The following is a 14,213-nucleotide window of genomic DNA, read 5'->3' on the forward strand; positions in this document are numbered from 1 at the left end:
ACTACAACTTTTGATTTTTAAATCACACTGATTTTGATCTTTTTAAAAAAAAAGCTGATTAAATTTCCATTTAGAGTGCCATGTCCATAAATGTAACAACAATTTGGTTCAAAATATCAAGTGTGTGGTAGAAAATTATTCGTAAAAAAAATATTTTTCCAAATATGCTAATCAGCTACCCTCGTTCCATTTGAAAAAATTGAGTTATGATTAAAAAGGCGACTTGGGCATCTTTACACTGGCCAGGACAAGACACAAAAAACATTAAACGATCAAATTTATTTTTCCTAGGCTCCATGATTAAAAATTAGAGTTTTTAAAGCTTCATTGAGAACCTCGCAATTAGTGGAATAAATTAATGGTTTTAATTACACTTTATACTTTTTAGTTATATATCATAAAAAAACACAATTAAAATTAACAGAATACCCTAGCAACAGCTAGCGGTAATCAGTTGTATCCATAGAGAAAGACTAATATTTAGCTTATAAAACGATCAACTTTTGATTTCTGGCCATAATTTCTCTTGACGGATGAAAATCAAAGGCCAAAATGACATTTCTCACAAATTTTGAAGTATAATTAGTGGAAAAATTAAAAGTTTCTTAACTTTTGCTACTGATTGAAAATTACTACCGCTATTTTTGATATTATGAATGCTTACATTGAAATTAAAGGAACAAACTTCTGCGCTAATTGGAACTACTAATTTATTCCACTAATTGCGAGATTCTGAATGAAGCTTTACACAGCAATAGCACTCTAGATTGAAATTTAAAATACGTTTTTTTTAAGCGAGAATGTTAATAGTTGATACACCATTCGCATGACATTCCATGACATATGATATACCATTCACAGATAAAAGAAACAAGTTTGTTGTATATAATAATCTTTATTTTATATAAGGACATGTATGAAATACCTATGAAACATTGGAAACCGACGTTATGTCACGATCCACGATGGTTTTTTGTAGTTCACAGTTCACACAGCTTTTTAAGTTTTTAATGCCACTTTTTCACAATTCTCACGGGTTTGAGTAAATAAAATTTAAATTAAACTCACAAGACAGCAATAATTACTTTGAAAACGGACGCTGTAAACACTTTTCGGTATTTTTCAATGAGGGCGGTTTAAATTTTGAAAGATTTTATAATTTTTGAAGATTCTGACTTTGAGAAGAGAAAATTATTTCTGTTCTTGTTTGGCGGTTGTTCTTAGCAACCGCTACAACGTATGCGCTCCAAAACAATTATAAGTTTTGGCGGCAAGCCGAGCATTCCGTAATCTAGCCTTGTTTCCTTTATCTTTGATACCATTCTATTCAGAGTATCACCATTTTCTATCGAATAAAGTAAAAAAAATACCGATGATGCCTTCTCAAAATTAAAAGTTGTGGTCATTGCAGCGTAGTCAACAAGAGTGAACAAAAAAGTTATAGGGGTGCCACTTTTGAGGAACAGCCGGTGTACTGAGCCGTCAGGTCGGTTTGGTTTATTGTTTAAACCACAGTTTTTGTACTGAACACTAACTTTGACATTTGATTCCAATGACCTTGCTTCTACCTTTACCTACGGACCCGTGCACTACTCGTGCAGTAAATGCAATATGATATCGACCTCAGCTTCCTATGAAATGAAGGCCACTATCATTTTATATGTAAAATTATATGGGAAATGTAATAATTTCCAAGCCAATTGGGCGCAGTTTTTTTCTATGATACTGCAGTAAGATGCAGTATGATAAAAATGGCTTACCATGTGTTATAAGTAACACATCTATGTCAACAATCGACTCGATATCATAGCAACGCAACGGTCAAATTCATAAGTCCCTTAATATTAGTATAACAATATTTAATAAAATTTCTGCTTTAAGTTTTATAGTTCATGTGTGTCGTATAGGTACGTGTGCAACTAGAACGCGTGTCATGTTCAATCCTTCCATTGTTGTGCGTAATAAGCTTTTTACAGCACAATACCTAATATATTATTATAATTTATATTTGTATAAACTTTATATGAAAATCCTCAAAGAAAAGTATAAACTTTATTTTTACTTTTTCTTGGCATGTCGCTCGAATTTTCGTGCGTATATTTAAGAGAGCAAACCAGTAATGGCTTTTTCAGTAAGCATTTTTTTTCTTCTTACGACTGACACGAGGAGCTAGGTAATTTCGGCCCAATTTAAATGTTAATCTAATTTTTCACGAAAATTTCTTGCGGAATAACAAATTTCCATTAGGTAACGTAGAAAACGAAACGGAGATGGCAAAAAGTACGTGATTAAATTGACCAAAAAAATATTTTACATTAAAATTACACGAAAACCTTACTGGCTTACTGAAACCCTTATACAAGGCATTATTCAGCTTTTTTAGTTGAATGTAATTATGTTTTTTACCTTCAGTATTAGCTTGCTCATTTATAGTTATTCATTATTTTGTTGGTTTATTTTTATTACATTACTTTATGTTTGTCTAACTCTTGGTACTGTCGTAACAATAGATATCAATATTTACCTATCTAACCAAGTAGCAATTTACCACAGATAGACTTGATTTTGTTAAAAATAATTTAAATAAAGATGTTGTATTTATATTTTACATTAAGTTTTAAATCATATTGATACATCTACCAATACATTTTATTAGTTTATATAACCTATAGCTATACCGGGTGCGTCTCAAAAGTGGCTCACCCCCTATAACTTTTTTATTTTTTCAGATAAAAAACGAGATTTGGTATGTTAGTATATGACATAAATTAGGAATGATTGACGTTTTCAATTGTTTTCTGTCATTTCCTGTTTCACCGGAAATGACTACAACTTTTGATTTTTAAATGACACCCTCGGTATTTTTTAAATTTAAATAATTAATTTAAATTAATTTAGAACTGACATTCTAAATACAATGACATATCACATATCAACTTTTGACATTTTTGCCTAAAACAAAATTGAATGTTACATTTCAATCTAGAGTGCCATGGCTGTGTTAAAAACACTGATTTTTAATCAAGAAGCCTTGGAAAAATAGATTTGATCGTCCAATATAATTCGTGCCTTGTCCATGGTCGGTTAAAAGATGCACAAATCGTATTTTTAATTATATCTCAATTTTTTCAAATGGAACGAGCGTGGCTCATTAGCATATTTGGAAAACGCATTTTTTTACAAATAATTTGATACCACACACTTGGTATTTCGAGTCAAATTGTCGTTATGAATGGCATATTACAATTTCTAATAAACCATATTCGAAAATGTCAAAAGCTGACATATGATATGTCATACTATTCAGAGTGTCATTTTCTATCGAATAAAGCAACCAAACACCGAGGGTACTATTTAAAAATCAAAAGTTGTAGTCATTTCCGGTGAAACAGGAAGTGACAAGAAACAACTGAATACGTCAATCAATCCTAATTTATTTCATATATTAATATACCAAATCTTGATTTTTTATCTGAAAAAATAAAAAAGTTATAGGGGTGAGCCGCTTTTGAGACGCACCCGGTATATAACCTATCAAATTTAGATGTATAAACATTGATCTTTTACATGTTGTCACACATAATGTATTTACTAAAAAATATTAATATTGTTATAAATTATACCTATAATAAATGGGTAATCCATTATTAAAAATCATAATACTCTACTTTGGATCATCAGTAAAATACAAGGTTATTCACGGTAAAGCCCCATAATCACTGTTCTCTTATTAAGAATTATCTTGTCAGACTGTAACAGTTATATTCCAGCTTTTCCTACTTCTTCATTATATTTCTTCCCACCTAAAAGCACGATTCCCTACTAAGACTATCTTAATTATCCACAGTTCCAACGTCTGTGCGAGAAATTCCTATTCCCGAGAACACAAACATACGAAAGATTATCTCACAATAGGCCTTGTTCCGGCCCGATCCTCGCAATCATCCGTTTCACCGGAAAAATTCAATTTGTTTTAATATCCCTTTTCGTGGGCTTACTGAGCTCTTGCCTCGGCCTGTTTTCTCCTGCATTTTCTTGTCAATAATTTAGAGACGGCTTTCGTCGAAAATCAAGTAACATGATTTCGTTTTATCTTTCGGATTTGGGGGAACGTTAAAGGTTTTTCTTTTTCCTGTTGTTCCGGATTCAGAATTGTTTGTTCGAACTCATAGGCGTGGGATATGAAAGAATAATAAAGAACGCCTTAATAATAAAATTTGCTAGTACAGCCTCTCAAATAGTGCCGTTCGGATTCGGCGATAACCTATAGGTTCCGGGTACTTATGAAACCCTAATGACACACATTCACCGTTTTTATAGTTTTTCGAATTCAGTCTATTGATGGTGAAAACAAAATAACCGAAAATAATAATAATAAAATCATAATAACTTTAACATTTTCTTTATTTGTTCTTTGATCTGTGTTAATTTGTGTCCTAGGCCGATCATCTTATTAAATTTAGACACCAGATTGTTATCCAGATTGCTTTGTAAAAAGACATAAATAGAAAATAAATTTTAACTCTATTAAGAATTGGGGATCATCTTACTTGTCAGACTGTAACAGCTATATTCGAGCTTTTCCTACTTCTTCATTATATTCTTCCGACCAAAGAGCACAATTCCCTACTAAGCCTATTTTAATTAACCATAGTTCGTCTTTGCGAGAAATTCCTATTGTACACAAACATACGAAAGGTAATCTCTCCATAGGTTGGAATCACTCGATAGGAAAGTCAGAACATCAATGACAAGGCACCGAATGCACCACCCCCATGCTTCAACCATTAGACTCTACATGCCAAAGGACAAAGGTGGAAGAGGAATTATTAGTCTCATTGCTATGCATGAAAAGCACATCAGAAGTCTGCAGGATTACTTTGACCAATCAAATGACCCTCTTCTTTCAGCTATTAAGACCGCCGACAGGAATTTCACACCTTTAAACTTAGCAGGTCAAAGATTACCTGCAGGAACTAGAAGTGTTGAGGAACTAACCGAAGAGTGGAAAGGGAAAGCCTTGCGCGGAAGATATCCATCCAACTTATATAACCCCGACGTTGACCGAAATCTGTCATTACGTTTTCTCAAAGATGGAGAGCTCAGGGCTGAGACCGAAGGATTTATTATAGCTATACAAGACCAGCAAATACCGACTAAAAATTTCCTAAAAATAATAGCCAAAAAGGACTTACCTAATGACAGATGCCGACTATGCAATACCTTTCCGGAAGCAATTCAACACATCTGCTCTGGATGTACCTATCTTGCAATGCGGCATTATCTGGACAGGCACAACCGGTGAATTCGCTGGTATTCTACACCAAGAAATCTGCAAAAAAGAAAATCTTTTAAATGAAATTACACCGTACTACCGATACTTACCTGAAAAAATAGTAGAAAACGAAAACGTAAAAGTATACTGGGATACTGTCATCATCACAGATCGTACTGTGCAGCATAATTTAGCAGCTATTACTGATATAGTAGTCTTCTATGAAAAAGAAAAACATGCTTACCTGCTGGACATCACAATACCACTAGACGAGAATATTAAAAATGCAAGAAAAGAAAAAATCACAAAATATGAAGCACTGGTACAAGAACTAAAAGTCATATACGATTTGAGCAAGACTTTTATATTACCAATAATACTTACCTGTAACGGCCTAGTAGACGTAAACCTTGTTCAAAGCCTTAAGAAACTCCAACTTCACAACCCGGAAAGAATCATCTCTACCATTCAGAAGTCCACAATTCTTACTTTAACTTTTACTTCTAACTTCAACATTTTCTTTATTTGTTCTCTGATCTAATGTATTCATTTCTGTCCTAGGAGAGGGCATCTTTTGTATATTTTATATGGTATTTTGTATATTTTATATTTTATAATGGTATATTTTATAATGGCTATTCTGATCTCAGTCATAGGAACATTGAATCGAAAATGAATTATATATCGGTTATATAGAATATTTACATGCACTTTGTGAGAAATACGTACAATATTGAACATTTATCAAAATATCAATAATAGGTATCATATCTTTTTTAATATTTTCAAATTTCCAATAAGACGAACTGCTATTGTTTAATTTGTGTGAAGTTATTTGACTGAAAGTCCTAGTCTTCATACGACTTTACCTAAAAAGATTTTAAACTAAATTTCATAAAAATCTAAGCATTTGCACTATGCTGCTCTACAAGATGTTTAGTGTATCCTTCTCCCATTAACTTGATCTAACCCCGTACTTAATGAACTCCTTTATCCTTACTTCAAATTAATTATCACCTTAACAAAGTGTTTTAATTAAGGTTTAGATATACAGATGCACCATTATTTTAGCTCTACTTACCTACAAACATATTTATATGTTTAATATCTGTTTTTATTACTGACTATAAATTAAATTATATCAGATAAACTGTAAAATATACAAAATTATATACTATTCATGAAAATGTCCATGTTTGTAATTAATTTAATAATTAATTTGGATAGCTGCATATCTATATTTAGATTATATTTATTACTGGTCGGAAATTTTGTTAATTACATGTATTTCATAATATCAAAAGTGGCAAAATTAATTGTATAAAACATTTTTTTTATAAATATGTTTAATTACTTTTTTATTTGTGATAATAAAGTTAGTAAAGTACTAGTATTTCTAATAGAACAAAATTTAATCTTTAACGGTTATCTTCACCCTTCTATATATCTAAACATGGGCCGGGGATCAAATCTAGTATTCTCAATCGAATCAGCGGTTTAACATACTTGCCTCTAAGCCATGAACATCATCACATTTTTTGGCCAACCATACCAATAGGTATGGTAGGCTATTAAAATCGGTAAATAAAACTTTTTTTAATTTCACTCAAAATGAGTTATTTGGGTCATAAATGACCTAAATACAAAATATTGTCATGGTATCTGTCTGTCTGTCTGTCCGTCTGTAACACGATAACTTAAAAACCGCTAAACCGATTTTAACCAAATTTGGCACAAAAATACTGTGGCACCCGAGAATCTGGCCGTTAGTTTTTGGTGCGGGTGGGGGGTTGGTAAGGGGGTATTTATTAGGCGGTTAAAGATTTTTAAAAATCGTAACTACAAAATTACAGTAGCTAGCTAAACGCGATTAGGAATAATATTTGCAACAAAATTTGTAATAACATCAAAATCAGTCAAAGTCGCAGTTTTTGAGATAAAAAAAATTGAAAAAATTCCTTTACTTTGAAACTAAAAGAACTGCCTACCAACTTTTTATTAACATATTTTAGTATGGGCGGCTATACGTACCTCCCGGCGCCAATTTTTTTTTTATCCCGAAGCCTTTTTACCTTAAAGCCAGTATTTCATTCTCGGTTTAATATGTATTTGTGTTTTTATAGATTTACATCACCATACAGTTAATACTTTTTCTAACTCAAAGAGCATACAGGATGTTTTGAAAAAATATTTGCTCTCTGAAAATTTTTTATGAAGCTTTATCTACTATTGGAAAAAATTATAAAACAATTTAATAATTTCTTTTGGAGCATGATAGTCAATTTTAACATTCATTGTTTCAACTAATGGCACCAGATTAAGAAGTTTTGTTTTCCATTTATCTTTATGAAAAAATATGTCCGAATTAAGTCCGAAAGCCGAACTCGTTTAAAAGTTTTAAAAAGAAAGTATTGGAAATGTAACTTAGCTCAGTCGTTTTAATGGTTTTTGGGTCAGCATACCACCACTCTTCCTGGTGAAATCTTATAGAACGTCTAGATCACTATAAAACTTTATTTATTTTTTTATTGTACAGAGTGAGTCAACGATAGAGTAAAGTCCATTATGTCATTTATTTCGAGGTTTACAAAAAAATATTAATATACAGGGTGGTCCGAACTGTATTCCGGAAACTTCAGCAGCATAGTCTGCAAATAAAAATAAGTAAAAAAGTTCCTATATATGTATGTCCAAAAATGCTTAGTTTCGGAGATACAGGGTGTAGAAATTTCATTTTTATTTCGATTTTTTCCAATTATTTTTTGAAGTAACGTCAATATTTACATGAAAATTGGTGTCTAGAAGTTTTTTGACATGAGAAATTTGATTTGGATGTCAATATGACTTATAGAGGGCATTACCTACATATTTTGTAACAGGTTTGAAGAGTAATAACTTTTCGTCCGTACCTGTATAAAAGTACTGAATAAAAAAATATACATTTATGACGTTTTTTACGTAAAAAAAGTCTCTTGGTAAAAATCGCTACGAGTAATGTACTCGAGATATTTTGAATCGAAATTACCAATACCTGCCATCATTGACATAAATTATTAAACATTTTGACTAAATAGTTATTAGACTGAAATCATAATTTTGAAATGTTTTTGTGCTAAAAGATTAACAGAAACTGTTTAACATCATTTTTTCGAAGGAAAAGTTATGATTAATTAAAAAAAAACAAAGAATTCCCAAATTTACCATTTGAGTCAAATAATTTATCTACCCAACAGTTTTATTTTTTGTCCATAATGACATGTATTGAGTATTTCCATTCTAAATATCTTTTAGAACGGTTGATTTTTACCAAGAGACATTTTTTACGTTGAAAATCACGCAAATTAATATTTTTTCACTCAGTAGTTTTATACAGGTACGGACGAAAAGTCAGTTAATCTTCAAAACAGTTAGAACACGTGTAGGTGGCGCCCCCTACAAATAGGAGTCATATTGATATCAAAATCGAATTTCTCATGTTAAAAAACTCCTAGTCACCAATTTTGATCGAAATGTTTACGTTACTTCAAACTTCTTCTTCTACTTTTGTTAATATTTATGTCTAATAAGTATATATTGAAATTGAAATGTGTTTTAGTAAATTTTTCACCGAAAAAATATACTAAAAAATGAAATAAAATGTTAGCGTATATTCTCTGTTGTCTGGCTTAGAAAAGAAATGGTTGTGTTGATCATGTTTAGTGGGTTTTTCTCAATTTTAATAAAACCCCTTAAATCTTTTATGTTCAATTTAACTTTATGAAAAAATATTATACGGATCTGGCGCATACTGGTCCAATATAAATGCAGAAACGAGCGGAGAAACCCCAACTACCACACTACGTACATATCAATCACCATGACAGTGGTTCTTTCTCGAAGAATTTTAAGTTTTTTTATTTTTCATTATATGTAGAGAATCTAATATACAATATTTATCTTGTTAACTTCATTTCAAGTGATATATAAAATAATGCGATGTTTCTTTGAATGTAGACAATATTAGTGACGATGAATACCATTGATTCGATTTTAATTCGGTATTTACATATGTGGAAGTAAATAGCATAGAGATTTTATTAAGTTGGAGTGAGAGAAATGCCACGGTGTGCTGTTGCGGCGTTGCCACATTTCTCCGGTTTACGCCTTTCCCTATCAAGTAGAGTAAAATTACGATCGCAAACTACTTATTTTTTTCGAAAAGATAAACTAGAATAGATAAAATCGTTAGATATTGTAGTGTAACAACCCAAATTCGTCAACAAAGTTGAAAAGGTAATATTTTTCGCCAACTGTATAACAAACAATTTAAATGAAAGAAAGGAACCTACGTTGTGTTAAATATTTTTTTATTGTGATTACCTCAGATGCGCCTCGACAAAGCAATATTTTTGGAAATTTGAGGAGAATAGGTTATGTAAATAAAACGCTAAATTTGTAAATAGCCCTACTTATTTTATTAAATGAAATGAATGGAGTGCCGTTCTCTGCCTGGAATTCACATGTAAAAGAGCACGGCAGAGAAAACCATGATCACTATTCCAGAGAATCTAACTATGCTGCCCTGAACTTTAATAAAAAAGAAATAATAATATAGAAACTGTCCTCATACCTAGGTTTATAGTTTAATACATTCAAAACATGCCACATTTATATCTTCAAAACTGAAGTTTTTTGTTAGTTTAACGGGTCCCCACCCATAGCTACGAAGTCCCTTGTTGCGGAATCGACGCTAAAGTTGAAGGTTTGGCGCCAATATCTTATAATTTAGTAAATTGTAAGTTATTCTATGAATTATTTTATTTATTGTTTTTGTTTGACCTTTTGCGAGCTAAGATATTCGCCCATTCAAAGTCGAAAATTGTTAGTACATTCAACAAGGCTCTTATTCTCACAAACCACAAACATCGGCACGAAGGAACAGTAAACAATTTTATTTAGATTACTTTTAAACTGAAATTCCCACAGCATAAATAGATTCCATTAAATGCATTCACATGTTATATATTGCCTTTGTCAGATCAAATGAATAAGGAAAAGCTTTAGAACAGAATTACAACAAGAAAACAATATCATATGATTTAGTTAATATTAGTTAAATAATGAGAAAACATTTACTTTACCTTTAATAACATCCTTTGTCACAGAACTCAAGAACCAAAATAATATCAATGCGTCTTGAATGGTAGTATAGAAGCTATTATCTAACAACTCTCACCTCTGTTCGTCGCCTGATTTCCCTCTCCCTAGTTTGTGAATAATATTTTAAAAATCTATAATTTTGTTTATGTATACAGAGTGTCTTAAAAATGAATGTATTAAATTTAAATATGTCTATTTTTAAATAGGGGTTTCATCTCAATATGTTTCTAAGCATCTGAATTGGAATGATAAGAATGTCATAGGGTGTCCATATTTTTTATGATGAGTAAACTTCAGTAATTGCGATAATCCATATACTTTTAGTTCATATCAATTTTTAGCAATCCTGAACTTTTTTATTTGTAAATATTTTGACATACTGTCTGCAAAGAAAATATAGCAGAAATATTAAAAAAGTTTTTGAAAAAAACTACAATCAATGAGTTCTAATGGATTTCGAGATATCGATTTTTGAATTCAGAATTCTAATAGCTCGACCACTTTCGAACACCGATTCAATTCTACTTATTTTTACCAAAAGTGCAAGCGTTTCTAACTTGCACTTTAAAATTTACAAGTTATAGGAAAAAATACAACGACTTGTTAATAAATAAACAATTAAAGTATCACGAGACGTAATTAAATCGTAAAGCTGAACGCACCCTTCTCTACAATTTTAAATACTGATTGGCACAGATCTGACAGCGCTTTCAGATGGAGCGGACCGTCCGCGCGGGTGTTTTTTCAAGATAGCTAATCCGGACGGAGCATACGCGACCCATGTGAAATTGTTCATAAAAGCTCATGGTACTTGCTCGAAGTCTCGGACGGTCCATCACGGACGCTCCGCTTCATCTGTCGGTCGACCGGTCAACCGCGACGAATCTGCTGTATTCCCTTCCGCGTCTCTTAGCAATGTGCACAGAGTTTCGGTTTATTTCATACGTTTGGTAACGTTTGTACTCTTCTCTCTTTGTTCATTACATTATAAACTCATTGTTTATTTGTATTCTTCTTACATACGGAAATTTCATCCCTTAGTGTAACTCGGTAGATACCGTTTTATATGAAAAAAGAAAGTCGGGTTAGTGACATCATTTATAACTGTAGAATAGCTAGGCTGATTTGAATTGATTCCTCTGATTTATTGGATTCATCCCCCTCGAAGAGCAGAATAATTATTAAAATATCGAAAAATTCATAGAAGAAAATTATACAGAAAATTATTTTTTAAATAATATAGGTTTGGAACCCCGCTATCATCGGTAATTGACAGCTCACCTGACGCACGATTTCAGCTTATTTGTAATAATTGATTTGCAGTTGAAATTAGTGACATGCTAGATTATATAATTTAAATTCAGCGGAAAATTATTGAAAAATAACATATTCTATTGTAAAAAGATATATTGAAATATAGAGAAAATACTTGAGCCGAAATGTAACTGATAACTAACTGTTAAATCGATTGGTTTCAATCATTCCAAATTTCAGCATTTTTGTCAGTTGACCAATAACGACTGACAAGCTAACTTTTTTAATTTTTTAGATTTCCCTTTCAGTAAAATATACAGGGTGAGTCTTAAATAAGTGCCAATATTTTTAGGGGTGGTATGTTTTTAGGCACACGTCCATATGAGTTTTTTTCTTAAAAAGATATTGAAAATCGTGCATTTTCTTTTAAATTTTCCTGTATATTTTAGAAAACTTATTAGAACTGTCTGTTCGCCGCAAATTTTCCCACGGTATAATTTCTTAATCTCTGATATTACCATGGTTACGGCACTAAAAGCGATGCAGAATGTAGAATAGAGGTGAGTTAATCACCGCAACCTTACAGATCTATTATGTGTTCCCCTTTCTCCAGTTATAACGAGTTCTAGCTCACCATCCTCGACATCAGCCGTACCAAAGTTCATGACATGAACGGTCGTTGTCTTGACGCAAGTATAAGCGCAGTGATAAGGTGTTCTGGTCACTAAAAGGGATGCAAATACAGAAAAAAAACAGTGGCTTTCAAACATTTTTAAAAGTATTTTTTTTTAATTTTCAAACTTAAATAACTCGACTATTTTGTACTTACTTGAAAATCAGTGAAGAGAAAATTTGTTTATTTTATCGAGATTTACCAGTCCTGAAAATATTTGCACTTATTTAAGATTCATCTTGTGTCAACTATTGTACATTAAATCAAATTAAAACTTTATCCAAAAAGTTATACAGGGTGAGACTAAATTAATATTGAACATTGTTTACCTTTAAAAGCATGTTACTCTTTTATTTTAAATGGAACACCCAGTATATTATTCCGATATTTAATGGAGAATTTATTTCTCTTCAAAATATTATTAAGGTTGCCTACCCTTCAAACAAAGATATTCCTAGATATTTTCATTTACATGATTTGATCCGAGTAGATCTTTATTATTTGATAAAATCTAGGTGGCTGGTGATATGTCTGACGTTACTTCAACATAGCTGTCTAATTAGTCTAACTTTAACAACTAGTTATCATTTTGTGTCAGTTAAAACACCAAAAAAATTCTCAGAAATTTGCCGAAAATACAAACTTATCCTACATCAGAGAGAATTGATATGATTCTATTAGTTGTAGAATGCAGTGTACATTCACCAATTACTTATTATTACTTAATCTTTCGCGGCGTATGAGAGGCGCCACCCTGTATAGTTATCTGATATTTTTAAAATTGCCTTGGCTATTACTGTTCTGTTTCTTTATTTTAACAAACGGTTTCTTTCTCGTAGAACGCCTCTTCACAATTTGTTTTAATAAAATTTCGTTTTCGCGGCGCGCGGGTTTTGTTTCCTTTGTGGATCGTTTAATTTATTCAAGTATATTAAATTACTTTGCTGGCTATTTCGAAGCTCAAAACGGCTTCAAAGACCGGGCTACGTAAGATTTATACGTGCGCCGGGGGCTACGAACGGATGGAAGCCGTTTGAAGAAATAATTTAAGTTCTTCTTTCGGCGCTTGTGTGATTTGTTTTTACTGCAGCCGTATTAATGTCGGCAATATGGCTTAAGCAGGTTTCCGACAGGCCAGCTCCCATATTTAACTCTGATAAACTTTTAATATTCAATTACCTACCATGCTAGATGTCTGTAGTGCTTCTTGGTGGACGAGAAAATTTTCCTATCCTAAAAGAAATTGTATTTTAATATAAACAGGGAAGAGAAGTAATATTAGTTATATAGGTATTTTATTAGTTTTTAAAATACTTAACTGTTATAATTCTAAAATATATGAGACGCATTTATTTTTTTGATTAAACTATAAATAATTATTCTAAATTTTTGGATTATAATGTGACGATGTATTTAAACTAAACTTTTATGGCTAAATAGATCTAGAGAAGTGTGTAATCTTTATACCGGTGGGTTTCTTAAAAGTGGCTTACTATAACTTTTATTTTTTCAGATAAATAAACGAGATTTGGTACATTAGTATATAATAAATCAGTTTTCATTGACGTATTCAATTGTTTTTGGTCATTTCCTGTTTCACCGGAAATGACTACAACTTCTGACTTTTAAATGACACCCTTGGTTTTTTTACTTTATTTGTATTTTAAATTTCAATTTAGAGTGCCATATCTGTATTAAAAGTACTAATTTTTAATCAAGGAGCCTTTGAAAAATAGATTTGATTGTCTAATGTTTTTCGTGTCTTGTCCTAGCCGGTTAAAAGATGCCCAAACCATATGTTTAATAATAACTAAAATTTTTCAAATGTAACGAAGGTGGCTCATTAGCATATTTGAAAAAAAAATTATACTA

The sequence above is a fragment of the Sitophilus oryzae genome, unplaced genomic scaffold, assembly GCF_002938485.1.
Source record: "Sitophilus oryzae breed Bouriz unplaced genomic scaffold, Soryzae_2.0 scaffold_1743_pilon_pilon, whole genome shotgun sequence".
NCBI classification, from domain to species: domain Eukaryota; kingdom Metazoa; phylum Arthropoda; class Insecta; order Coleoptera; family Curculionidae; genus Sitophilus; species Sitophilus oryzae.